The sequence below is a fragment of the Acomys russatus genome, chromosome 27, assembly GCF_903995435.1.
Source record: "Acomys russatus chromosome 27, mAcoRus1.1, whole genome shotgun sequence".
Taxonomy (NCBI): Eukaryota; Metazoa; Chordata; class Mammalia; order Rodentia; family Muridae; genus Acomys; species Acomys russatus.
The window spans coordinates 51,277,893-51,302,808 of record NC_067163.1 but is presented as its reverse complement, the minus strand read 5'-3'; the positions used below and the strand labels follow the sequence as shown (position 1 = coordinate 51,302,808).

The 24,916-nt window shown below is 39.7% G+C and overlaps 2 pseudogenes; both read left to right on the top strand.

Annotated features, from left to right (window-relative positions):
* The window catches only part of LOC127210122 (zinc finger protein 431-like), a 50,385-nt pseudogene extending 39,469 nt beyond the window's left edge, over positions 1 to 10,916 (top strand).
* An 8,466-nt stretch (positions 10,917 to 19,382) lies between these two features.
* Positions 19,383 to 20,027, top strand: LOC127210121 (MORF4 family-associated protein 1-like; annotated as a pseudogene).
* Positions 20,028 to 24,916: the final 4,889 nt, after the last annotated feature.

Genomic DNA, 24,916 nt, shown 5'->3' with positions numbered 1-24,916 from the left:
TAAAACTGGGTCTTGAGATCTTGATTCCCAAGTATCTGAGGAACCACGTATTAATTTTCATAGTGGCTGTAAAGTGTGCTCTCAGAGGAAAAGTGAACATGTGATCTTGTTCTTCCACATGTTTGCCAGTATGAGTTGTCACTTACTGTGTTGCTCTTAGCCGTTCTGACAGGTCATTGATTGAATTTCAATATAGCATTGATTTGTGTTTCTTTGAAGGCTAAGGATATTGAACATTTTAAAATATTTCTTGGACATTGGTGTCTAATTTATTAAGTTCCTTTTGTACTTTGTATATTAGCCCTCTGTTGGACGTGGATATCATAAAAATCTTTTCCCATTGTGTAGGCTGCCATTTTGTCTATTGCTGGTGTCCTTTCCATTTCAGTATCCTGAGGTCTCATTCATTTGTTGATCTTAATGCTGCATGATTGGTATTGTGTTCTGGAAGCTTTCTCCTGTGTAATGTGTTCACAGGTGCTTCCTATTTTCGCTTCTGTCATGTTCAGTGCATCTGGTTTTATGTTGAGCTCTGTGATCCACTTGGAATTGAGTTTTCTGCAGGATGATAAATAATTTTCTGTTTCTTTTCTTCTCAATCCATATATCAAGTTAGACCAGTACAATTATTTGAAGATCATTAGTGGGGGGTCTTCAATTTGATTCCATTGATTTGTATGTCTCTTTTTATGAGATGTTTTGACTATCTTTCTGTTGTACAGCTTAAAATCAGGGATGGTGATACCTCCAAAAGTTCTGTTACCGTTCAGGATTGTTTTTTGTTATTCCACACACAATTGAGTATTGTCCTTTCAAGGTCTGAAAAGAATTGTGTTGAAAATTTCATGTTAATTGTACTGAATCTGTAGATTGCTTTTAGCAGGATCGCAATTTTGACTGTGTAAATTCTATCCATGCAGGATCCCAGGAGATCTTAATGTCTTTTGATGTCTTCTTCAGTTTCATTCACTAAAGAATCTAATGAAAATTCTCTAACATTATAGTCATTCAAGTCTTTCACTTGCTTGCTTAGGGTTACCCCAAAATTTTATATTAATTGTAGCTATTGTGAATTGTATTTTTAAAATATTTTCCTCAGCCCATTTTTCATTTGTATATAGGAGAGCTACTGCTATTTTGTTTTGATGTAATTCTGTATCTAGTCATTTTGCAGAAGATATTTATCAACTCTCAGAGTTCTCTGAAACAACTTTGGGATCCCTCATATATACTAAGATATATCATCTGTAATTCATGGTACTTTGACCATTTCCTTTCCATTTTATATTCCCATCACTTATTTCTGTTGTCATACTGCCCTAGCTGGAACTTCACATTTTTATTGAATAGATATGGACAGACAGGACAAGTTTTGCTGCTGTGAAAATATAAATTTCCTGTATGTTCATAGGCATAGTTAACATCCTTGGTGTGGAGTTTTTCTTCTGACATTTTCTGTAGGACTGGATTTGTAGATAAATACTGTTGAAATTTGACCTTATTTTGAAATCTTATATTCTTCATCTCTCATGATTGAAACTTTTCCTGGGTATAGTAATCTTTTCTTAAAAATATTTTCTGTGCCATTAAGCTGCTATCCTTTTGTGTTCCTATTGTTCTTAGGTTCAGACTTTTCATGGTGTCCCAGATATTCTGTATGTTTAGTGATGAGAATCTTTTCAGATTGATCATTTTCTTTGATCAATATACCCATTTGTTCCATAGAATCTTCCACACATGAAATTCTCTTCTGTCTCTTTTAGCTCTTGGTGATGCTGTTGCATCCTCTTTTTTACTTGTCTAGATTGCTATTTCCATAATTCCCACAGTTTTGTGTTCATTATTGTTTTGGTCCTTAACACATTTATTTGTTTCATTGGCTTTCTTAAGAGATTACCATTTTCTTTGTCTTTTTCTTGATGTCTTTAAGTGATTGATTCAATTCTCTGAGGTCTCTATGATTTTCATAAAGGTGGTTTTAAGGTCCTTTTCTTCTGTACTGGTAAATTCAGGCTTGCTGTAACAGGATAGCTGTTGACATACTGCCCTGGTTCTTTCCTGTTGTATTCCAATACTGGTGTTTTGGCATCTGCATTTCAGGTGATTCATTTAAGTCTTGATTTCTGGGCTTGTCTCTTTTGAATTAGTGAGTGCTTTCTTGCTTGGCTTCCTATTTTTTTCTGGTCTTCTGAACTGTGGTATATGCTTGAACAGAGTGTCTCTGCCCAAGTTCCGCAGTAGTTATGCAGGTCTTTGTAGCCTCTGATCCAGCAGGTAGTCTCCAGCTGAGTTGGAGGTTGGACTATGTCCTGTAGTTAAGCCCTGATTGGCCACTCAACTTGAGGGCTAGGATGTGTTGATGAGGAGGGGGGGTGCTGGGTCTAGGATGACTGGCCTATTTGGTCTTTTGTTCTGGTTAGGCATGAGTGTCTTCCTGAAGGACAGAGAGTCAGAGAGGTCTGCAACCTCTTGGCCAACCTCTATTTAATTTCCATACAAATATATTTCCATACACATAGAATCACCTGAAGTAGGGTGATATTGGTCAAGATTCTATTTTTCCAGTCTGACTTTTTTTTTAAAGACTTTTGGTTAAAACTTGGCTATTTGTGCTTTTATTCATGACTTTATATCACTTTACTCTTTCACAAATAATGTTCACAGTCTTTATGGTTGTAACTCTGTAGTAACTATAGAAATTATATTCTGTCAATGTGTACTATTTTTAATAATCCTATTGAGCATTCAGCTTTCAGTTTTAATGTTGCTTTGAAATCAGCTTTCCTGTAATAAATTATTGGCAATTTTCTTTGGATTGCAATACATTTATGTGGTAAGTTGACCATACCCAACATTTTAATAATGATGGTCATTTATTTACTTCTGTATTTATTTAGGTTTGTTATTTTTGCTAATTTATAAAAGACACTTAGCTTATTGGATAAAAATTATTATGGGGGTTGTGCAAGTTACTCAGCACTTATCGTTCTTGGGAGTACTGATTTCTAATCTCAACACTACAATCAGGAATCTCATAATTACCTGCAACTCTAGATGAAAGCGAACTGGCACCATTTTCCTTGTGTGTCATGTGTATATACATAGAATACATATATGTTTCCTTTATCATAAGAAAAATAGATACTTTTTAGTCACGGTATTTTCTACACTGTTTTCCCTGTGCACTCCATTCCTGGTCCAGCACACTGATCCCTGAAGGACCTTGGTAGCCACTTGAGGAAGACAGGTGAGATCTCTGTGTGCCAGCACCCTCTTGAACAAGGATACAAGGAAAACACAGCAGCTGTGAGCTACACCTAGTCCCCTGCAAGTTCCTTCTGCTGGGCCACACACCTACGTGCATTCCTAGAACTCAGATTTCTCGAGGGACCACCAGCCATACCAGAGACAACCAGATTCTACAAGAGATTGCTTTGAGTTTTATAAGAGACTTTGGATTTGAACAACACTGGGCTGGTATTGACCATAAGGATCTTTGAAGTTAATCTTGGGGTGACCTGAAGCCTATAGTGACTTGGGTCAATACTAGTAGATTGATTGAAAAACTTCCCAGATAGAAGTATGTATTTGAACACTTGTCTCTCATTGGTTACTTCCTTTTGGCGTGCTAACGGAGTTGAGTAGGCAAAGATTTCTAGAGGGAGTTAGGCATTGGGGATAGGATTTGAGTGTCTATAGCCTCAGCCCATGTCCAATTAGTTCATGGTTATATATTTTTTTGTGATTTAATGACAAGTCAACATCCATTTTGTGTTTCCATGCCCTCACCTCCATTATAGACTATTTCTAAATAATATAAGGTAGATTGGAAGCATTTGCTTTTTACTGTAAAGCCATTTGCCAGCCTTATTTTTTAATTTTTATTTTTGTTTCGTTTTGTTTCTGAAGACAAGTTTCCTCCATGTAATTTGGCTGTCTTGAAATTAGCTCTGGAGACTACTTGGCCTTAACCTGTCTGATTTCGCCTCAAAGTGTTGGGATTAAAGGTGTGAGATGACATGCCTGGCTTTTTTATTTTTAATTTTTGGAAGATGGGCCTGGAATGTGTGTTTGTAGGTGACAAGCATTTGCTGTCGTGCTGAACTTCACCTACATCTTGAATGTTGAACTTTGGCAGAGAGTGTCATTCTGTTTCCCAGGTTGATGTCTATTCATGACTTTAGTACTGTCTGAGCCTCCTACATCATTGGATTGAAGGTGAAGGACATTCTTTCCTTTATTTTGTTTTGATTTATTAAAAATGAATATAATTTCCTTGTTTTTAGAAGCTCAGTAGTATTCCATTTTGAAAATGTACCATAGTTTTTTTTAATCCATTCTTTAGTTGAGGGCCATATAGGTTGTTTCCAGAATCTGTCCCTCAACAAAAATGGATAAAGAAACTGTGGGACATTTACACACTGGAATACTACTCAGGTCTTAAAAACAAAGCATTACACTCATTTTTCATCAATATAGAAAATTCTATACCAATGAATTAAAAATAACCTTATTTGTGAGTAGCAATTAAGGCCTTGCATTGAGGAGTAGATACAATAATCTACTTTTTGTTCTGTCCGCCCTCTATATTCCTATATCCCCCATTCTTTCTTTTCAGCTCCTACCTATGAAAAAAGATAAAGGAGAAGAGAGACATTCCTGACCCAAGCCAGTTTTCTCTCTGTATAAGACCTATAATAACTTATAACCAACTCCTGATGAAAATAAGCATCTGTAGACCAAGAGAGCAAAGAGAACCCCACCCAGCTTCCTTAGAGGAAATGGGTTGTCATTCTCTTAAGGTTTCTTCAGGGCAACCCCCAAAATTGGGGAAAATGGTTAAGAAGGCCAGGGATAGCATTTGTGGTCCATTTTCTAAATGTTGGGAACTCCAGGCTTAATAGGAGTCCTGTGTGGGGCAGTCTGAAATGCTGGACCAATTGGGATCAGAAGCTTTCTACAGTGCTGTCCCAGAAGCTGTTCTGTTCTGATGGGTAACAGCAACTGAGGCACCTGAGGCTGGAACAGGGAGGATGCAGGATGTCAGCATTCAGCATGCTGAGAGGAAAGAATCCTGTGAGGTCTGATCTAGTGTCAGTGTCCAGTTTTGTTGTTGCTGCTGTTCTAAAAAATAGTTTTTCATAAGCATTATACAGTTCTAGCATAATTGTTTGAGGTGTGTGGGATGCACAGAACAAGTAAAGTGGATTCTCATCCAGAGTCTGCCAAGACAACGTAAGCAAGTCCTCAGTAGTTCCTGCCTCGTAAGTATGTCTGTCAGATATATTGGGCTAGAAGGCCGAAAATAATGCTCCAACATTATAGAGAGCATTCAGGGACTTTTCAGGCAGTAAACTGTCTCAGTCATTTTTTCATTTTGGAAGCTGCTAACCTGCACTTCCATTTCACTCAGGTAAGTTTTATTCCTTCTCAAGTCTCTGATGGAGTTGAAGACCAGATAGTTTAGTCTCACAATTAAGCTTAGTTGGTTAGGAGTTAATATGTTTTTAGATCGAGTTACATGTTTTAAGTTAATAGAGATGAGATATGATAGATATTGATTTTCATTCAGAAATTTAGACCCAACAAGATAGGAAAAATGTTTACTTCGAGTTTGCCAAATACAAATAGCCAAACCACTATGAATGTAACATTTATATAATTCCTGATTGTCTCATGGTTCTACCTGCTGAATGTAGTTTATTATCTTCATGTACTAATATATGTTAAAAAGGAACATAATGAAAAGTAAAAAAACCCAAGGAGAATGAAATTTGCAGGCAAATAGATGGAACTAGAAATGATCATCCTGAGTAAGGAAACCTAAACCCGGAAAAACACCATGGTATATGCTCACTTATAAGCAGATATTAGCCACATTGCATAGGGTAACCACACTACAATACCTAGACATAAAGAAGCTAAATAACAAGGAGAGAATACTTCATTCTAATTCAGAAGGACAAATAGACTATACACCGGAAGCCATTGAAGAAACGGAAGAGGACAGGAGCCTACTATAGAGGTCCTCTGAAAGACTCCACCCAGCAGGAGATCCAAGCAGATTCTGAGACTCAGAGCCAGGCCGGAGCACAGGGTGTTTATGGAAGAGTAGGGACATAGAAGGACCTGGAGGGGACAGGAGCCCCACAAGGAGACCAATCGATCCGACAAATCCAGGTGGAGGAGGGAGTGCTTCAGAGACTGATGCACCAACCAAGGTCATGTATAGTTGAAGAGTTCCCTGTGGATCCCATAATATGGAGAGTAGGAGCTATTTCTGACAAGGACTTTGGTGCCTACTTTTTGTTCACTTCCCCCTGACAGAGTGCCCGTGTCAGGGCACAGAGGAAGAAGATACAGGCAGTCCAGATGAGACTTGATAGGCTGAGGTCAGATGAAAGGGGAGGAGATCTTCCCCTTTCTGAAGACATGGGGAGAGTGGGAGGGGACAAGGGGGAGGAAGAGAGGTTTGGAACAGGAAGTGAAAAGGAATGAGGCTTCAATTATTAAGTGAACAAAGTAAAAATTAAAAACATAATAATCGTATGACTCAATACAGCAGTTACCCCCAACCCACTATTACATAAATAAATGACACAGAAACCCTTAAAAAATGAATATGAGTCTTTTGAATGTAAGCATGCATGTTGCGTGTCTGATGCTCAGAATACTCAGAAGACAGCCTCAGAACTTCTGAACACAGACTAATTGATAGTTGTGTGCCCCCATATAAGTACACTGGCATTGAACTCATCTCCTCTAGAATACCAGAAAATATTCTTAATTCTTGGCCCATGTCTTCTGTCCTGTCCTGTCCTGTTATATTTTTAATGACATACATATATATTGCTTACATTTTCATCTGTCCATCACAAGCTGTTTGAATACGCATTCCCTTTTGTAAGATCTTACTAATCTTACAGGATAAACTGTGACAATTCACATTTCTGAGAAATAATGAAGAACTGGAGAAAATACATGTTTTTTCTAAAGAATTGCAGTGAGACCTTCAGTGTTTTTGTCTATCTTTTTTTTTTGTTTCTTTGGTTGGTTGATTGTTTGGGTGTTCTTGATGGGTGGTGAGTGAGCACAAGGTTTTAACATATACCTCAGGTTGTCCTTGTAAATGCATTCCATAGGCCAGGCTGGCGTCCAACTCAATGAAATCCACCTGCCTCTGTCTCCAGAGTGCTGGGGTTGAATGCATGCACCAATAAACCTTGCATGCCTTTGTTTTTGTTTGCTTTGTTTTGATTTTTCAGTTAGTAATTGGTTATAATTTCTGTGATGCCTTCTCATTATGGTTGGCTTTGTTTTGTTTGTTTTTTCCTTTTCAATATCTATATATCTATTAATAGGCATTTTTATTTCAAGGCTATATCCTCGAAATGACATGGCTGAACCTCCTCTTCAGTTTTGTCCTAAAATGACTTCATGATACAGAACTTGGGTGGCATGAATGAGTTTGGAAAGCACGTGAATTATATAAATTTACTGTCAAAAAGTATACATTGATAGTGTTGTCTGTTTTAAGCTCTCTGTTGTACACGTCTATTGGATATTTTAGGATGTGGTGACCTATGACGATGTTCACATAAGCTTCACTCCGGAGGAATGGGCTTTGTTGACTCCTTCCCAGAAGAGTCTCTACAAAGAAGTGATGCTGAGACCTACAGGAACCTTACTGCTGTAGGTAAGACTGAATTTTCTTTCACTTTTTAAAATATGGGGGAAAGTTTTTCTTGGTTATTGATGCTCTGTAATTTTGATTGTGAAAGAAGCAGAATGTGGTAGAGATATAAGGCATAATTCTAAGGTTCACTGAGGACAGTAACTTACATTTTGGTAACTGTCAATAATATTTATTTCTTGTTAATTATTTTAGGTTATAAATGGGAAGACCACAAATCGAAGAACATTTTCAAAATTCTCAAATACATGGAAGGTGAGTTTCATGTGCCAGCTGCTACAGATGTGCCTTTGAAGACATTTGAATGTATCCTGGAAGTTTTAGGAAAAGCAACAGTGTAAATAAGCAGAGCTTTTAGTACATTCATCAATGTACCTACGTATATGTACAATGATTAGTAAATTACACAGTACAATGTACCTCAGTGTCAAGTAGCTTATCCATGTTTACAAGGTGTTTCCTTAAGAAACAAGACAAGGATACAATGCTTTAACAGCTTCAGCACTTGCAACTTATTCTGTAGAACTGCCAATTCTTGTTGTTTGTTTGTTTGTTTGTTTGTTTTGAGACAGGGTTTCTGTGTGTAGCTTTGGCTGTCCTGGACTCGCTTTGTAGACCAGGCTGGCCTCGAACTCACAGAGATCCACCTGCCTCTGCCTCCTAAGTACTGGGATTAAAGGTGTGTGCCATCATGCCCGGCAAATTGCCAATTCTTTTAGTTTTATGCCCCAGGTATTGCAATAGACAATATAAATTAGAAAATAAATATATGTACAAAACTTTCCAGTAGACAAGTAGTGTGTAGCAAGTCCTATGTTACACAGTAAGAGTGACTTAGTAAAGTTTAGTGAGCAGTTTATGAGAGTCAAGAATATTACTGTGGAGAAACCTTAATCTTTCTATTACATGTCTATCATGAGCATAAAGATAAACTGTATAGTGCAGTGTGGATAGCATTTACTTGGTACTCTTGCTTTCATACATATATTATAGGTCACTTAGATACAAGCTGTGAGAGCAAGGGATAGGGAAAGAAGCACAGAACCTCTCTTTCTCCCAGAATGATTAGAAGGTATGATTGAATTTCCTTTTGAGAGTCTTTGTGAATGTTATATAAATGTTTACAATTAATTGAGTTTCCAACTTCATTGGGAATACATTCACCAGCCACCAAGCAAGAAAATCCACGTGACTAGAAAGGATATGGAAATTCTTTTATTTGTCCTGGTTCACTTTGCAAATTAGTGTGAGTCAGGACATTACAGGAAAATGTATTGAATGCAATCAGTGAGGTAAAGCTGTGAGTTCTAACAGTTCTCATCAAAGATGTGAAAAACTCATCTAGAAAAGGGATTATAAATGTGAACTTTGTACTAACGGCTCTAATGTTCATAGATATTTTCAAACACAGAAAAGAACTCAAAATGAGGAGATAGCCTATGAATAAAACAGCAGGAGACAAAACCTTAAGATCTAATTCCTTTTTTCAATTAGACCAAATTGTAAAATTAAATCATGCATATAAAAAAAAACCTCATCTATTTCATCAATGTGGTAAAAAGTATATACTTGCTATTTACCTTTACAGGAATGAAATAAGTCATATTGGAGAAACACCTTATGAATATACTCAATGTGATAAAGCCTTTATGCATAACAATAGTCTTCAAAATTATGAAAGCATTCCTACTGGAGAAAAACTCTATGAATGTAATCGATGTGGTAAATCCTTTGTATGGCACAGTACTCTTAGAAATCATGAAAGACAGCATACTAGAGAAAACCTCTATGAATGTATTCAATGTAGTACAGATCTCAGTCATCTTCAAAGGCAAGAAAAAATTCATACTGCAGAGAAACCCTATGAATGTAAGCAATGTGGTAAAGCGTTTGCATGTCTCAGTCATCTTCAAAGGCATGAAAGAGTTCATACTGGAGAGAAACCCTATGAATGTCAGCAATGTGGTAAAGCGTTTGCATGTTCAGTCATCTTCAAAGGCATGAAAGAGTTCATACTGGAGAGAAACCCTATGAATGTAATCAATGTGGTAAAGCATTTGCACGTCTCAGTCATCTTCAGATTCATGAAAGAATTCATAGTGGAGAGAAACCTTATAAATGTACTCAATGTAGTAAAGCCTTTGCACATCACAACAGTCTTCAATATCATGAAAGAACTCATAGTGGAGAGAAACCCTATGAGTGTAGTCGATGTGGTAAAGCCTTTATAATTCACAGTACTCTTAAAATTCATGAAAGAATTCATACTGGAGAGAAACCCTATGAATGCAGTCAATGTGGTAAAGTCTTTTCATATAACAATAGTCTTCGAGTTCATGAAAGAATTCATACTGGAGAGAAATCCTATGAATGTAGTGAATGTGGTAAAGCCTTTGCTTGTCTCAGTCATCTTAAAAGGCATGAAAGAATTCATAGTGGAGAGAAACCCTATGAATGTAGCCAGTGTGGTAAAACCTTTACACGTCTCAGTCATCTTCAGATGCATGAAAGAATTCATAGTGGAGAGAAACCTTATAAATGTACTCAATGTAGTAAAGCCTTTGCACATCACAACAGTCTTCAATATCATGAAAGAACTCATAGTGGAGAGAAACCCTATGAGTGTAGTCAATGTGGTAAAGCCTTTGTAAGTCACAGTACTCTTAAAATTCATGAAAGAATTCATAGTGAAGAGAAACCCTATGAATGTAGTCAGTGTGGTAAAGCCTTTACATCTCAGTCATCTTCAGATGCATGAAAGAATTCATACGGGAGAGAAATATTATAAATGTACTAAATGTAGTAAAGCCTTTGCACATCACATCAGAGCGGTCTTCAATATCATGAAAGAACTCATAGTGGAGAGAAACCCTATGAGTGTAGTCAATGTGGTAAAGCCTTTGTAAGTCACAGTACTCTTAAAATTCTTGAAAGAATTCATACTGGAGAGAAACCCTATGAATATAGTCAATGTGGTAAAGTCTTTTCATATAACCGTAGTCTTCGAGTTCATGAAAGAATTCATACTGGAGAGAAACCCTATGAATGTAGTCAATGTGGTAAAACCTTTGCACGTCACAATCAACTTCATAGGCATGTAAGAAGTCATACAGAAGAGAAACCCAATGAAATAAATGAATGTGCTAAAGCTTTTTCACATCACAGTATCCTTCAAACACGTGAAAGAATGTATAGTAAAGAGAAACCATATGAAAGTGGTTAATGGGACAAACCTTTTGCTCATCACAATAGTCTTGAAAGTCATGAAAATTTCATACTGAAGAGAACCCTATGATATCAATTTTGTACAGCCATTATATATCCTACTGCTCTTCAAGGGCATGAAATGTTTCATAAATGTAATCAACATGGTAAAGCCTTTGCAGGTCACATTCTTCTTCAAAATCATGAAAGAATTCTTATTGGAGAGAACCACTATGAATTTAATCGATGTGGTAAAGCATTTTCACAAGAGGGTCTCTCTGAAAACATGAAAAGTTATATGCTCAAGAGAAAGTTTATGAGGCTGATGCACTGCCTACTGTGCTAAGGTTCTGCTATAGGTAGTTTATTGTTATGTGCATGTAATATTATCAATGATATGTAAAATCAAATTAAAAAAGAATCTAATCAGTTGTAATAAATTTGTCAGAAAACACAAAGGAAAAAAAGTTTTATGAGTGTAGCAAATGTGGTAAAACATTTGCACAGAACAATCCTCACACAGCCTCATTACATATGGAATCTAACAATGTTATCCAAACTTTTTCAGAATGATTTATATCCTACCATTTAATATTAGCGCCTCCTGGTGTGTGTTCCTCTTTTGTTCTTTTTTTTTTTTTAAAGAACATTTTTCCCTAAAGTGTGTTCTTTCTACATCTTTCCAAGGTCAAGAACATCCATCTGATTGACCAGGTTAATTCATTCGGGAATGTAGCTCAGTGGGAAATGTGCTTGCAACAAATGTTGTGAAAACCCAAGTTTGAATCCACACAACACATGTCCACAGCACACAGTGTAGTTGTACATATCCCTTCCTAGTTCTCCATATGTATATAGAGAGGTGTGAGAGGTGAAAGGGCTTGGAAACTGAAAGCCATCCACTCAGGAATACACAACAGTCATCTCCAGGAAAAGTTCTCACAGACCACGGCATTAATGTAGAATATACATTACATATAGAATAGAGCATTAATTTTGCCCTACAACAGCAGGCATACCAAGTGTAGCAAAAACTCTTCAGGCAATAAGAAACAACATATGTAGTTGCTTCTCCTGTTTGTGCAGTAGCCATAATAAACCCTGAATAGGTATATATAGCAACATGTACATATTTAATTTTTAAAATCCTGGTATATGAATAACAAGTATTTGTTATAATTTATTAGGAATCAAACACCAAGTATTTATTCCATATGGAGGAACAGAATGACATTGTGGGCAAATAAGACATTAACAATTTCTCTAGCAGTTTCTCAAGTTATATGAAACTGCTCTCTTAGACTTTGGCTATTTTTGTTGATGCAAAGCATGAGATTTTTGAGCAAGTTCATCTGAGTAAAAATATATTTTTCTAGTAGCTTGCTCTGTCATGTCATTTTCTTTTGCTAAAGGACCAGGCAATCTAGAATGAGCTCGAATATAACTGATTGAACTAGGATGAATTCTTATATGTAAGGCATCTCTGTATTTGAGAGAACAGTAATTGTATTTGAATATTAGTAGTCTCAATATGTGGAACCATTTCTAAAATCTGTAGGGTCAAGTTATATATTGATATCAGTAGATAAATTAAAAGAAGCCATTAGCCATATCAAGGACAGCTGTCATAGCCATTATTTTTGTTTGTTTGTTTTTTTGTTTTTTGAGACACTGTTTCTCTATGTAGACTTGACTATCTTGGACTCACTTTATAGACCAGGCTGGCCTTGAATTCACAGTGATCTACCTGCCTCTGCCTCCCAAGTGCTGGGATTAAAGGCATGTACCACCACTGCCCTGCTCACAGCCATTAATTTAACCATGAGCTAATGCTAAGTTTTTTTGTTTGGAGCAATAACCAATTTTTTTTATCACATGTTGTAAATTTATACAGGCAGTTAATAAAAATTTATTTTATAAGCAAAAGATATAAGTTTATTTAAAGAGAGAAGTCATAGAGAATAACCATAATGTTTATATTTATTTATAAATATAAATATAAAATATTTATAAAAGTATAAAAATTTATAATTTTATAATTTTAATAGCATTAACAATTTACTGTCTGTAAAGTGAATACCAAGTGTATTCTTTATATGTACACAAGGTTTGGCTGTCCGCAAGAAAATTTCTTGTATGTGAAGACAAAGAGGTGCCACTCAAATACCTTAAAAACATTGTTTTAAATCTATCATTTATAAGTCCAGTATGACGGGAATTAAATAAGAAATTTATTGCAATATTAAACGTACCTATGGAGAACTGTTTTCTTTTATTTGACTTATGCCATTTGTCATTCAGAAGATCTTTAACCATAAATTACAAGGTTTAGGTTTAACATTTCATTACAGATGTTACAGATTTTTAACCATATCCAATAATCAATAATTTAACCACAAGATATATAGAACCTAGTAAATTTAAAAACCAGCCAGAAACAAATGTTTAGTAAAACAGACAAAATCTTTTTTTTTCAGCTGTATTTTCAAGGAAGGAGCATCTGTTGCCTTCCTAGTTAGCATATTACAGTTTCTCACTAATTTTATTTTCATAGTATAACTCTAAATGAATCTTACACCTAAATGTGGATGCTAAAAGTAGAACTTGTGGTAGAAAAATAGAGAAATTATGGCTGAGTTTGGCATCCTGCCCCAAGATGTTTCTACACACAAGCCCTTGTTTGTAAATGCTTTGAGCACATGCATCCTCCATAGTGAAGTTTTGCAGAGCCCATTGCCAAGGAGTGCAAGGGACTGACTGTGGCTGAAAGGGACCTTAGCAGTGGCTTCCTCTGGTCACTGCTTAAGCCCCCAAAAGGACACACCATATTAGCTCTCATTACTGAGTCACCTAGTCCTCCCTCTTGTGGGTAGTGACCTTGTACTCACTATGTTGAAGCTTTTGGGCCTAAAAGGCTCATAGCACATCCTAAAATAAGCTGTCTGTCTGTCGGTCTGTCTATCTGCATCTCTCTCGCATATTCTCTCTCTCTCTCTCCTCTTCTCTCCTCTCTTCTCCTCCCCCCTCCCCACATTATTCTTCAATAGTCCTTTCTTTCCTGAGAGTTATGTGTAATCTACCATTCATTCTGTTAAGTATTTCTGAGTCATCAATTTATCTGTCACTCAGATAGATAATCATTGTTTGGAATTAAAGGTTCTACTAAAATCGGACAGATGGATGAAAGGGTGCCATGTCGGTTAACCACAGCCACAGAAGGACTAAGGATGCTATTTCAGCCAGTGGGATAAAGATGCCTGCTACGAGCATGGTTGTATCCCAGATGGGACCACACAGACCTAGGCCTGTGGGGTGTGGTACCTTGCCAGAGTAGCCCTGTTGCTACCATTTAACATTCCTCTACAACATGCACAACAGAAATCAGGAGTATTTCTAAATATTTAACGGTGGGAAAAATGTGACAACCTTGTGGATTATACTTTTAATATTTCCCTTAAACATCCTAACCCTGTTCTCTAAATATTTTTATTAAATCATTCATATTACATCTCAATTGTTATCCCATCCCTTGTATCCTCCCATTCCTCCCTCCCTCCCACTTTTCCTATTCCCCTCCCCTATGGCTGTGACTGAGGGGGACCTCCTCCCCCTGTATATGGTCATATACAGAGCCTGCTATGCTTCCCGAGTGCCTCCCCATCAAGGGGACATGGTCAGATATGGGGTACCAGAGTTCATGTGGAAGTCACTCCCCACTCTCCACTCACCTGTTCAGAATGTCCTTTCCATTGGCTAGATCTGGGTAGGGGTTCAATGTTTACTGCATGTATTGTCTTTGGTTGGTGCCATAGTTTGAGCAGAATCCCTGGTCCCAGATCCGCCCATCATAATGTTCTTCTTGTAGGTTTCTAGCACCCTCTGGATACTTCTATTTTTCCATTCTCCCATACTTCTCTCATCTAAAGTCTCAATAGAATGTCCTCACATTTATCCTACTTTCCTGGTAGGTGAAGACTTTCATGGGACATGCCCCTTGGGCTAGTGTCCAGTTATGAGTGAGTATATACCATTTGAGTCTTTCTGCTTCAGGGTTAACTCACTCATTATGATCATTTCTAGTTCAATCCATTTGTCCACAATTTCAAGAATTCCTTGTTTTCAATAGCTGAGTAATATTCCATAGTATAAATGTACCACAGTTTCTTTCTTTTTCCTCTTTTTGTAAAAATATATTTTATTAATTTATATTACATCTCAATTGTTATCCCATCCCTTGTATCCTCCCATTCCTCCCTCCCTCCCATTTTCCCCTTACTCCCTTCCCCTATGACTGTGACTAAGGGGGACCTCTTCCCCCAGTATATGCTCATACAGTATCAAGTCTCTTCTTGGTAGCCTGCTATCCTTCCTCTGAGTGCCACCAGGCCTCCCTATCCAGAGGACGGTACCACAGTTTCTTTATCAATTCTTCTACTGAGGGACACTTGTGCTGTTTCCATGTTCTGCCTATTATGAATAAGTCCACTATGAACAAGGTTGAGCATATGTCTTTGTTGTGTGCTGGAGCATCTTCTGGGTGTATTCCAAGGAGTGGAATAATTGGGTCTTGAGGAAGCCCTGTTCCCAGTTTTCAGAGATAGTGCCACATAGATTTCCAAAGTAGTTGTACAAGTTTGCATTTCCACCAGGAATGAATGAGAGTTCCCCTTTCTCCAAGGGAGCCAGATTTTCTTCCCGGGGCACGCTGTGGCTGGGACTGTATTCACTGCAGACTGGGTGCCCGAATGGTGCCTAGGCTTTCTGTGGGCTTGTGTGGGTCGGGGGGTGGGAGATGTTCTGAGTCCCCAATCCACCCTTGTAACTTTACCTAGTCCAGGAGGTTTGAGGCACCCCCACTGCAGATTCAGTCCCAAAACTGAGTTGAACCCCCAAACAAGGCCACTGCCTATCCTTCTCGGTGTGTGCAGTGACTGGGCCCATACGCTCCGTAGACTGAGTTCCCAACTGGTGTCTAGGCTTTCTGTGGGCTTGTGTGTGTCAGGAGGGGTGGTCAGAGTTTGCCCGCCAAGCAAGGCCACAGCTCAGAGTTTGTCACTTACAGTCTGGGTCCTATCCGGACACTGGGGGAGTAATCTGTCCTCATTCCTGGGGTGCTGGATGACCAGAGGTCTGATTAACCTGTGGTCTGTACGGTGTGGATCTTTCTCGACCAGTTATCCACAGCACCCATGGTCCGTGGGTACAGTTAGTGTCTGTGGTCTCTTCTCTGCAGATCAGGCAGCGTGTGTCTTCCTTGCCGCCATCTTGGCCCCCCTCTTCTTTAAATTTATAATCTTTTGAAACCTGTTATGTTTCTCAATTTATATAGCAGTCAAAAATGACAGCAGTCAGGCTAAATTCCCAGTTTTAGAGATGGATTTCTATCAGTCAAGCTGCCTGAGTTAGAGAATGAATAGTATAATTTACCATATGCATTCTTATAGTAAGTACCTATGGGACAGAGAATGTAGGACACAGAAAACACAAAACGTAATATAATGGAGAAATAAATTAGCATGTTCTTTTTCCATAGCATGTTTGTGTCATAGCAACTTGAAGATAAAAACAACAGCATGGGTTTGACTGGCCTATCTTGGCAGTCACAAGAGTGGAGAGTGACCTGGACCACAAGAGTCCTGAGTATCTTAAAGAAAAAGAGGCTGAGAGAATCCATAGGGAGCATGGGGATGGGACAGCACATTAAGGTATAGCACAGCCTGTATCTACAGCCTCCAGCTGTAAGAGCTCCCAGTAGCAATACCCCACAATCCATTATTTTTATTTCTTTGATGTGTGCTTCCCAAGACTGGCTCTAGGCTGTTGCAAATTCCCACGAGCCTTCCAAGTCTAAACAAAACAAAGCATCAGCTTCCTTTGATTGTTACCTAGTGCTGGAGGCATGTTCCTAAGAAATTCTTCAGTCCCCTATGGAAGCCAGAAAGTTTATCAAGCAATGAGTCAAAAGTAAATAACTAATATACATTCTGCAAATCTGGTGTCACCTTCTTAGTATAAATGTGGTAATATCCTGATGGCTCAATCCCACCAGGATGTTTATGGGTTTCCCATTCTTGTTTATGTAAAGACATTACAGTAACCAAAGAGGTCAAGTTTTATTGACCTTTTCAGTGAAACCATTAGTAAAATGGTAGCCAAGTTCCATAGCTGCTTCCTTCCTGATGTGCTCAGAACTGAAAACCATTTGGTGGCCTTCTGTTCAACATTAACCAAGCTCCCTCCTAAGGTGAGTCCAGCCTTCAACATGCACTGTACCTGTGCAATCAAACATCTCAGAGGTTGCTTGTGCACTGTTAAACCATTTCTGTGTAAGGACACTTTACTTAAGTTAGCATGGATACTAGCTTTATTTAGGTTAACATGCCACTCTTGACTGTGCTCTTTTACTTAATCAATCAAACGTTTGTTATTTTCTAACATAAAAGAGCACATAATATACATTCCCATCCCAAAGGAAAGGACAGGAGACACAGTGAGGAAAGATTAGACCCAAGGAAAATTGAAACCCAGAGGGGCAAACAGGAAATTCTGCAGCTCTGTTTCTGACACCTGGGGCTTCAGATTCAAAGGACATCGATGGCTTTATCCATGAAGCCTCTCACAAACTCTCTCTTTGACTGCTTGCACAGCCTATATGCAGCTCCCCATGCCAGATGCCTTAGAACATACTTAGCTATCTCATTGTCTCGTGGCCTAAAATGTAACCCGGGCTTCATCCTCACAACTATGTGCTGTTCACTTTCAGGGTCTCTCCTCACCTCGGCTTTGACTCTATCAATTGTAGATGGCTGCAAAAATGCTGAGCTGAAACCACAGAGGAAGAATTCATGACCTTTAAATTTTACATCTTTCTTATTTCTAGGAAAAGTAGTAATAATCAGATGATCCCACCATATTTGGATTTGTGTATGGATGGACTCTGTTCCCCTTGGAGCAGCAGTAGATATTAAGTTCATTTTGTGTCTAGCATCAGCTTGCCTTTTACTTCTACTAAATGAGGCTTAGCTGAGTGGGCTCTTATCCTTAAGATGTCTTTCCTCTGCTTATAATGAAGGGCCAGTTCTTCTCCTTAATGACACTAACCTCCTTGTTTGAGCAGACTGGCCACTAGTGCTCACTGAGTTCTGAGACTAAAAGCATGAGCCACGTCAGCCAGCTTGTCCATCCTTTTCTGATATTACTGTTGTTGATCCTGTTTCTCTGATGGATGCACAATATTGTTGATCTATGTGTGTATAAATGTACATTTGTTAGTAGTCATTTCACTTGTAGTCCCCTTTCTCTTCAGTGGGTCCATAAGGGACAGGGTTGATGTAGAGGCCCTATCCTGTATTCCAGATATTGTATGACCTGGCGTTTGCCCCTTCACTCCTTGGAGCACTTGGATCACTCAACCGATCCTCCCTCATTTCCTGTTCTTCAGATTCACTGAGGCAATAAGATTGCGAGCTCTGACTGCAGATAATTGGGGAAATGCAGTCACCACATATCTTAGGATAAAAACCAAGTTAGCTCCTGTCTAGGTGTCTTAGATAGGGTTCTTCTGCTGTGAAGAGATAGCATGACCATGGCAACTCTTCCAGAGCAAATCATTTCATGGGAGTTCACTTCACTCTCATCGTGGAGGGAAGCTTGCTGGTGTGGGGCAGACATGGCGCTGGATAAGAAGCCTAGAGTTCTACATCTGGATCTGCAGGAAGAGACAGTGAGCCAGTGGGCCTGGCTTGAGCTTTTGAAAGCCCACCCATCTGTGACACACTTCCTCCAGCAAGGCTACGCCTACAATAGTGCCACTCTCCATGAGCCAATGGGACCCATTTTCATTCACACCAACAGAGTGAGTTCTGCTTTCATGAGCATATCCTCCTGAATAAGAGAAAAGTTTGTCTTGTCCAACAATTATTTGTAACAATTCCTGGATTAGTCTGAGGTTTTACAGTTCAGAGGAAACATAGATCACCTAAGAACCACCTAAGATGGCCTCCCAGGGTAAATGCTTCCCACCAGCAATCTGTAAACTTCTTGCATGGAAGTCCTCTGGATAGCAAGAGAAACCTGTGGATAGAAGTCTCTGGTCATCTCAGTAACAGCCAATTCAAGGAAATTACAAGAACACTCTGCACAGACTAAGAAATGTGCAGAGAACAGAGAAGTGTTCTTTTGGTGGTTTGATTATCTTGGAGGTTAAATAATATTTTTGACATGAAAGTTGTATGCAGGAAAACTCCATAAAAATGCTCTAAGCACACAATAAATTGAGATGGGAAAATAATGTAGGTAGAAAAATGATATTAAGTAAAACAGAGAGAGAAAATATAGAGAAAGAAACTTAAAAAGGAAAAAGGCAACATTTCCAACATGTCTCTGTGGCTTCTTCCGAGGAGTAAAGTTGAGCAGTGGCAGAAGTTTTGAGGACTCTGCCCGAGCTCAGTCACAGAGTTTCCCGCAGACACACACAGTGGCAGAGATGCGGCCCCTGTACGTGGTGGATCTGGCGGAGCCCAAGGAGGTGGAGGTGCTGGAGCCTGAGAAAGAAAGACTTTCCAGCAGTTTCTGCTGCCCGTCATCCAGGAGATGCGCGAGACATGCAATCGCTGACAAGTGAGCACAGGCACGCACCTGTGGTGCAACTGGGGCAAGCCTGTGGGAGAGGACAGTACGCTGATCCAGATCAAGATGCAGGTGGGGGCCTCTGAAGAGAGCGTAGTCAAACCCCCTGCACCTCTGCGCGGGTGGTGCGGGGCCTTGTGGCCCCAGGGCAGAGAAGGCGCAGGAGATGGTGAAGATGGCCGAGATGCTGGCGCAGCTTGCACTGCAGATAGAGAAGAGCGAATCGTCACGAGCGGGCCGTGGATTCCGGTTGAGTGATGACCCTTGGCTGATAGGACACTCTGGAGAAGCTAAAACCAGAGACCCTTTTGTTTTCCTTCCCCCCCCCCCCTTTTTTTCTTTTTTCTTTTCTTCCTCAGTGTTCACTCAATCTCACTGACACTACGTTCCTGCTACAGTCTGCAGTTGACGACCTCGATATGAGTTTTTGATTATCAGTGGTTCCTTTTTTGTTTGTTTGTTTAGGGGAAATAACTTTGATTTGGAAAATGCAATCACATAAGGGATTAAGGCCTAGATTGTAAGCCCATGTGGCAGTCAAATAACGTTTGTTCCTGGCTTTGGTGGTTGTTTTTTGGATTTTGAGGTGCTTTGCTCTTTCTTGGGTGACCTGATAGTTCCCTGGAACTTTGAGTCCCTGTTACACTTGAGACTCCAAGTTGGAGCTCACCGGCTCTGGAAGTTCTGAAGGAGCTGCATTACTTGTAGAAGATGACCGCATGCTACAATGGCAAAAGAAGGGACCAGCCTTCATCTGGGACTGCAATGGGCCTTACATGGCTAGGACTGATGACCTGGGAGAAGGGTTAGAGGATAATATTGTTTCTATTGGGGGACTTTAATTTCTGTGTAAGACCAAAGCAGGAGAGATATATTTTATGCAAATTTAAATTTTATGTGCTACACTATCTATTGTAACCTGTCTGGTGAGTTTGTTTGGACAGCCTAATTCATTTCTAAATGAATGGAACCCAGCGTGGGAGATGAGGTCTTGTTAGGCTGTACAAGTTGGTATTATATCCCCGTATATTTGAGGAGACCCTGAGCATAAAATGAAAGGGCAATACCCTTTGTGGACTGGGAAGGAAAACCTGCAACTGTCTGCAATGGACCCAAGACTTCGAGGAAGAGACATCTTCAGGTTCATCTGTGGTCAGGTTATAAATGTATTGAGTAGCAGACCTGGGAAGCATTTAAGGTCAAAACCCCTACCATGTATGAAACACAAAATCTTACGTGTTAATGAAAGTATCAGTTTGCTTGAAAAGATTTTTTAAAAAAGGAAATATTTCCACCTAACAAGAAACCAACTCCTCTAGCTGTACTACAGTCTCCCTTAATATAACCTGGTAAAATGTCCAACTTGTGCTATTTCCTCAATAAATCCTTGGCCATTGAGTAAATTAGCCTAGATAATGCATGATGTGCGAACAGTGGCATACAGACATATTAATTGGTTTGTGAAAACATAAACCTCAAGGTGGCCAAGTTAAGAGTGTAAATTTCTGTCCAACTATGCCATGACATCTTTACCTTATTAAAAAAAATATATTGTGTTCAGGTAGTGGTGACATACACCTTTAATCCAAGCACATGGGAGGCAAAAACAGGTTTATGTCAGATTTCAAGACCAGCTTTGTCTACAGAGTGAGTTCCAGGACAGCCTACCTACACAGAAAAAAACCTGTCTTGAAAAAAAGTGATGGTCATTCTATGTAAGGGTTAGTGTTGGAATGTATATCTCTCTAGTGCCAGGTGAGGACACAGGAGTAAGCATCATGACTGAAGCAGACAGATGGACCTCACAAGCAGGAGATTACCGTTTCTGTGAGGTTTAGACAACTGAAACATAGAGGCAAAAAGCAAGAGCTTAACAAAGAGAAACAAAGAAGATCAATTCACATCAGACATTAACATATTGAGAGTCCTCAACTCTGAATCACATTTCCTGAGGTTACTGGAGCTTCTCTCTCCTGCTGAGTAAGAATAGAGAATATGAAGTTTTGAAGATGGTGGCACTGATCATGCACTGCATCTGATTAGCAGGAAAACCAGGACTTCACAGCGACCTAAAGACCAAACTGAGAGCTACAAAACACCAGTGCTGCTGATTCCCAAGTGAGAGAGATCCACATTGTGTGGGGCACTGGTGGGTGCCAACCCACAGAAACATCCTGGGGGACAGCCCACATTAACTGTTATCTTAGGAAAGTCTGTGGGTTATCCATGCAGCTTCGGGCTCTCCCAGCCCGTATACTGTTTGCTGGATCTGGGATGGAAGGACTGTGGGTTATCCATGCAGCCTAGGGCTCTCACCATCCTTCTACTGCTTCCTGGATCCACGACAGGGAGTGGCAGACAGGCAGAGCTGAGTCTCAGCGCAGGACACAGTCCACATTATCTGCCTCCTGAGAAACAGGGTGGGGCACCCAAACACCTTGGAGCTCTGATCCTTCTCAGCACCACAGCTGCTTGCTGGCCTAGCCTGGCTGGATCACAGAGTGTAGAGACCAGATCAACACCATTTTGTGTTCAGGGCCTGTGCACCTGGCCCTGCCCCCACCCCTGGAGTTTCCAGGGAGAGCTACAAACACACAGCTAGCAACTGTTCCTAGGAGCTTGCACCCCGGGGCCAGCCAATCAGAGCTACAGGTCACAGTGACCAGAACAAATGAAAAATTTCCTCCTCTAGTCCGGCCCTCGTCCCTTCACTTAGCCCTGGTCACTCAGGCAATCAGCTTAAAGGTCACCCAGTAAGCCAGTCAAGTTTGTACTAATCACTGTTGCTGAAGTTTGCTTCTGTAAAGGGTATGAATACCCACTGCTTTTGCTACTCGGGGTCTCCTCCTTCTCGAAAGCAGGTAGACCCCATCACGATGGATCAATAAAAGCCTCTTGTGTTTGCATCAATCTCGGACTCAGTCTCTAATTGGGGCTTGCAGGAAAAGACTTCCCTGACATGAGTCTTACAAGAGCAGATAAGCATAGCGCTGCCATCTAAAGAGGACCCGTGGAGACCAGAGCTGAATCCAGGCTCTGGCCACAGTCCATCTTATCTGCCATCTTAAGAGCAACTTCAGGCCTTGGTCTGTCTCTGCCCGCCTGCCTGAAGCACATCGCTCAAGACAAATAAGACACAAAGCAAACAGACTGAGCAGAGAGCTATGCAGCTAAGACAAAATAAGACACAAAGCAAACAGGCTGAACAGAGAACTATGCGGGCCACAATCTGCATTAGCTGCTATCCTCTGAGCATCTTCAGGCCTGGGCCAATCTCTTCCTGCCTGCTTGAAGCATACTGTTCTGATTCACCTAAGACATAAAACAAACAGATTGAACAGAGACCTGCTTGGGCCACAATCCTCGTTAGTTGCTATCCTCCTAGCAGCTTCTGGCTCTGATCTCACTCCACCCACCTACAGCCTATTAGCCTGATCCACCTAGGTCACAGAGCAGAGACCTGTGTGGGCCAAACCTCACATTAGCTTCTGTTTCTTAAGCAGTTTTGAGCTCCAATCTCTTTCCCTTGGCCACAAGCTTACTGACCTAGCCCATCTGGAACACAGCAGATAGACAGATCACTGCCATCTCAAAAATGACTATAGGGCACCTGAGCAACTTTGGGCTTAAAATCTATCAGCCCACTCCTCTCCTGCCAGACCCAACTGGGATACATTCAGGAAACCCAGCTGAGCTGAGCTGCGTGCAGGCTTTAACACCCTCTGTCCAACATTCTGAGGAGGCCTCTAGGGATGCCTAGGAAACAACATTAGGATTATAGCTCTCTTTACTTTCTCCCATCCTGCCTGGCCAATGTGGGACACAGACAGCAACCTCATTGGAGGAACCTCTAGGGCTGCTAACACCAGAGACAACCAGATGCCTAGAGGACAGAGCAAGAAGACTAGCCACAAAACTCGGAACCATATAACAACACCAGAAACACAGCAAGCCCTGGAGATATGAATACCCATGAAGCACAAGGAGAAGACTTTAAATCTGAAGTGATAAAAATGATAGATGCTTTGAAAGAAGAAAATAAATCACTCAAAGAAACACAGGAAAATACACTCCAACAGATGAAGAAATTGAATAAATCCTATAAAGAATTACAAGAAAATTTACTCAAATGGGAGAAAGAAATGAATAAGACTATTCAAGACCTAAAGAGGGAGTTAGAAGCAACAAAGAAAAAACAAGCTGAGGAAATCTTAGAGTTGGAAAACATAGGGAAGAGGACAGGAATAATGGGCACAAGCCACACCAACTAAATACAAGAGAGGGAAGAGTTCTCAAGTGTGGAAGATATGATCAAAGTTATTGATACATCAATTAAAAAGAATGATAAAACTAAAATGTCCCTGACACAAAACACCGAAGAAATCTGGGACACTATAAAAAAGACCAAATTTAAGAATAATAGGAATAGAAGAAGGAGAAGACGCCAAGTTCCAAGGCCCAGAAAATATTTTCAACAAAATCATAGAAGAAAACTTCCCCAACCTAAAGAAAGAAATGTCCATAAACATACATGAATCCAACAGAACACCAAATAGATTTGACCAGAAAAGAAAATCCTCCCATCATATAATCACCAAAACATTAAATGTACAGCACAAAGACAGAATATTAAAAGCTGCAAGAGAAAAAGGGCAAGTCACATATAAAGGCAAACCCATAAGAATTACACCTGACTTCTCAACAGAGACTATGAAAGCTAGAAGGTCATAGAAGTCATGCAAAGATTAAGAGATTACAGATGCCAGCCCAGACTACTGTACCCAACAAAACTTTCAATCACCATAGATAGAGAAAACAAGATATTCTATGACAAAACGAAGTTTAATCAGTACCTAACCACAAATCCAGCCCTACAGAAGATACTAGAAAGAAAACTCCAACTCAAGAAGGAAAACACAGGAAATAAATAAATCAACATTCACAAATTCAAACCACAGAAACACACACACACACACACACACTACCACAACACCATCAAAAAAAGAAACTAACAACCACTGGTCATTAATATCTCTCAACATCAATATCCTCAACTCCCCTGTAAAAAAGACACAAACTGACAGAATGGATACAAAAACAGGATCCATCAATCTGCTGCATACAGGAAACACACCTCAGCAATAAAGATAAACATTGCCTCAAAGTAAAAGATTGCAAAACAGTATTCCAAGCAAATGGACTCAAGTCACAAGCTGGAACAGCCATCTAGTATCTGATAAAATAGGCTTTCAACCAAAACTGGTCAAAAGAGATGAGGAAGGTCACTACATCCTCGTCAAAGGAAAAATACACCATGATGATGTCTCAATTCTGAACATTTATTCCCCAAATGCAGGAGCACCCACATTTGCAAAAGAATCATTACTAAAG